The 4,418-nt window shown below is 36.3% G+C and overlaps 1 non-coding gene across 1 annotated transcript; it reads left to right on the top strand.

The window, feature by feature from the left end:
* The first annotated feature begins 1,165 nt into the window (after nucleotides 1-1,165).
* LOC139034529 (U6 spliceosomal RNA) lies at nucleotides 1,166-1,272 on the top strand. Its single transcript, XR_011487075.1, has one exon. It is a non-coding gene; the product is annotated as a U6 spliceosomal RNA (small nuclear RNA).
* Nucleotides 1,273-4,418: the final 3,146 nt, after the last annotated feature.

The following is a 4,418-nucleotide window of genomic DNA, read 5'->3' as shown; positions in this document are numbered from 1 at the left end:
CAGCTATGTGTAAGGACTCCTCAGACAAACATTTTGCCTTTTTTGCATTTCTTTTTCTTGGGGATGTTCTTGATCCCTGCCTCCTGTACAAAGTCACAAACCTCTGTCCATAGTTCTTCAGGCACTCTATCAGATCTAATCCCTTCAATCTATTTGTCACTTCCACTGTATAATTGTAAGGAATTTGATTTAGCTCATACCTGAATGGTCTAGTAGTTTGCCCTATTTTCTTCAATTTAAGTCTGAATTTGACAATAAGGAGTTCATTGTCTGAGCCACAGTCAGCTTCTGGTACTGGTGTTGTTTTTGCTGACTGTATAGAGCTGCTCCATCTTTGACTGCAAATAATATTATCAATCTGATCTCTGCATGGACCATCTGGTGAGTCAGACTTGCCCATGAGTGTTCAGGAGTCCTTGGTGGTGGTGTGGGTTGGCAGTGGCCTTCTGCAGGCTTGGAGCACTGAGTCTAGCAGTGTGTGCATGGTGCTTTTGAAGGAGGTCGCCATTATCTTCATTGCCTCCACCATGGTTTGACCCCTGGTAAGTAACAGGGAGGATTGGTATTAATCTTCTTTAAATGATTGACAGAATTTACCAGTAAGACCCTCTATTCCTGGACTTTTCATTATTTTTGAAGCTTTTGATTACTGAATTAGCTTTCTTAGTTCAGTAAGTCAGATGTGTCCAACTCTTTGCAACCCCTTGAACTGTAGCCTACCAGGCTCCTCCATCAATGGGATCTCCCTGGCATGAATACTGGAGTGGGTTGCCAAGTTGTTCTGTTCAGATTTTTTATTTCTTCATGAGTCAACTTTGTGAGTTGTCTGTTTCTAGGAATTTATTCCTTTCTTCTATGGTGTCCACTTTGTTGGTATATAATTTTTTATAGTACTCTCTTACAATCCTTTGTATTGCTGTGGTATCCACTGTAATGTTTCCTTTTTCATCTATAATTTTGAGTCTTTGTTTCTTTTTTCTTAGTCTAGCTTAACAGTATGTCAATTTTGCTTATCTTTTCAAAACAATAATATTTAGTTTCATTGATTTTTTTTCTAATTTTTTAAGTCTTTGTTTTTGTACTAATCTTTGCTATACTTCCTTCTGCTAATACGTTCTTCCTAGTGTCGTGAGCATTAGAATAGCTGGTTCTTATTACTTCTTTGGTGCTTGCTTTGGCAGCACATACACTGAAAATTGGAAGGATGCAGAGAAGATTAGCATGGCCCCTTTTTAAGGATGACACTCACTTTTTGAAGCATTCCATGATTCTAACTTATATAGCTGTGTTTTTTGTGCTTAGACACAGGAATTGAACTGGGGTCTCCTGCATTGCAGGTGTATTGCTTACCAGCTGAGCTACCAGGGAAGCCCCAAATTATACAGTGCTATATGTGAATTATATCTCAATAAAACTGAAATAAGAAAAAAAAATTGCTTCTTTGCTTGGTATCTTGTAAGAGTGGGACTCACAAACAGAACCAGACATTTGGAAACCTCTCTCTTGGCAGCAGCTAATAAAGCTGGGGTGCTAGGATATGCGTAAAAGCTCTTTCAAGGAATTTTCCTGGAGCTGACTGGAGGGAGAAGGCAAGAGTGGTGTCTATAAGTAGCACTGATCTCTAGGTGGCTTCTCACTCATCCCCTAGAGCCTGTCATATTGATATGGATGTTTTCCCCTTTGTCTATTCTGCTATAATATTTTCTAGATTTTTTTTTTTTCAAAGAGAATTGTTTCACGTGTGTTCTTTCAAAGAGAAAGAATATCCAGTGTATTAGGGATCTCAGAAGCCTCCTATATTGCCATCTTGCTTCCCATTCACTACATTCTTAGGCGTAGTCCTTGTCAAGTCTCTTTAAGGCCAACATGAACATGAAGGTCAGCCCACCTCAACTTAGCAATGACTCTCTTGACATCTCTAACAATATTTAAAGACAGACACCGTCCATCTTAAACAAGAGAGAGGCTGACCAGTTGTACAGTTTCTCATTACTTACTCATTCATGTGGCCCAGACAAAATTTAATTAGCCTTCTCTCCTCCTTTAATCCTATGAACCTTAGCTTTACTCCCATTTTTAAGGAATTACTAAGAGACAGTACATGCCCCTTTAGAAGCTCACTCTGATAATTAGCTGGTCACAGCAAGAAACATTTCCTATTCAATCAGCCCAGTCATGCTATCTGCTCTTGCCCACCTGCTTGAGTGATTTCCCCTCAAAGTTCTTGTTGACCTTGCTTACTCCTCCCTATTCAAGAAAAGCTTTTTTTTTTTTCCTATTTGATTTTGAGATGCTTGCAGATTTCAAGGTCTGAGTGTTCTTCCTTTTATAATAGTCTTTTCAAATAGTTTTTCTTCAGCCAAGTTCAGATTTGATTTAACAATATATTTAAAATATAAAGCAAAACAAAAGAAAAAAAAACTGTGATGATGTTACTGTTTCATATCCACTGATTAAAATCCTGCATATATACATTTTTATTTCATACAAAATTCCATGGGATTGATAGCCACCTTATTAAATTAGTAGACTGTGTTTACAGAAACTATGTAGAAAGCGTCATCAGTTTGGTAGCATTTCAATTTGCAAGTTGGTTTGGGGGTACATACGTGTTAACCTGGGGTCCCCTGGTGGCTCAGACAATATTTAATAATGTTAATGTGATATTATTTTATATAAGAATGTATATTTTTATCTAAAAATCTAAATTTAGATTTATAGATTTATATTATTTAAATCTAAATTTATAGCAAAATCTAAGATTTTTCACTTGCTTTTTAAGACTTAGATCATAAAAGGGAACAAATTCGCCATAACAGAAGTGGTAAGGAGCAGTAAGACAGGGCTGATTTTGTCATTCAATAGTTTTACATATTTGTTTCATTAGCAAGAGTTAAAAATAAATAATAACACTAAGATGGTGATTTTCAAACTCTTTTCAATCAAAAGCTTGGGTGCTGTGAGTTATCTCTTGTCATAGAGTTCATAAGTACAGGAGTTGGTGTCAAATATTCTAGAATTAAATTTGCTGTTGACACCTATTTCTGTCACCGTGAGACCCTGACACAACCTTTCGAGGCTCTGATCTCTCATTTGTGAGCTGTGGCATAAACACCACTCTTCGGGCTATTATGTGGTAAATAGAGATAACTAGGTGCTTAAAATGTTAAAGGTTATTCCTTAAACAAAAGATTATGGCAAAAATGTATAATAATCTATCTCCCAGATGTTTTCTACAAATGGACTCAGGACCACAACGAAACTTGAGATTCCAGATTTGAATTTAAGAAGAAGAAAAGGATTTAAGAGATCTACTTTGAAGGTAAGAGACTTGCATTAGAGTTCCAGCCCTGACACTAATAAGGTATGTTACTTGTCCTCTGAAAAATATATTGTTGAGTATGTATTAGTAATATGCCCCAGCAAAGTGATGAATGCTGAGGATAGGTTGTGATATGTGATAAAGCCGTTCTCTTTTGGAACTTACATTTCCTCATCCATAAAATGAGTGACTTAAATTTTAAATAATGATAATTTTATTAAAAGTTCCTATAATTTCTAAATAACAAATACTTTGCCAGAGTGATCTTGGCTTTTGGTTAACATTCAACTACCATGAAGAAAGAATAGTCAACAATATGCACCTAGGGCATAAGTCTGCACCTGGGCCTAACGTGAGGATTTTTGGTATTGTGTCTTGATTTTGTAAAAAGAGGAAAATAAAGAACTGGGACAAAAGTTGTGTTGAGAATATGGAGGACAATGAAGAATACTATGTATTAGCATCTCAAGACTATGCATGTTAATCCTAGAATATATTCCAAGTGGGTCTACTTCTCATCATTTCAGCTTCTACCATCCTTGTCCTAATTTCTACTCTCTCTTGACTGTACTATTGTGTAGGCTTGTTGATTTTATTCATTAATCTCTAAGCTACCATTTTGCCTTGTCAAAGAAAAATTAACCACTTGATCTATGAAAGATGAAAATTTTTATTGGAGCCATATTTGAGGATTATAACTCTGGAAGAGCATATCAGAAAGCTCTGAGAACTGTCCCATCAGTTAGAAGTCAAGCCACAGTTACATAACTTTCTTTTTTTTTTTTTTTGGAGACAGGGCTGCATGTCAAATGACATAATATTGACAGCTTACATAATCCAGATCTAACCATCACTGTGAGGGGTTATGTGATCCTTTGCAAGATCAAGAAGGAATGCTATCTTTTTTTTTTTGGAATGCTATCTTTTAACGAACTGTCCTGATGATAGGAGAAAGTTGCTCTTTATGCTTTAACAGGTATTCCTGCCGATAGGCAAGTTTTGGCTGATGTATAATGCAGATATACAAAGCAAAGTGCAGGGAGAGAGGCGGTCAAAGAGCAAAGGAGAATATTTATGTTGAAATTTTTCTTGTCTT

Source organism: Odocoileus virginianus, chromosome 3 (assembly GCF_023699985.2).
Source record: "Odocoileus virginianus isolate 20LAN1187 ecotype Illinois chromosome 3, Ovbor_1.2, whole genome shotgun sequence".
NCBI classification, from domain to species: domain Eukaryota; kingdom Metazoa; phylum Chordata; class Mammalia; order Artiodactyla; family Cervidae; genus Odocoileus; species Odocoileus virginianus.
Note: the sequence above shows the minus strand (reverse complement) of the source record. Positions and strands in the feature narration are given on the sequence as shown.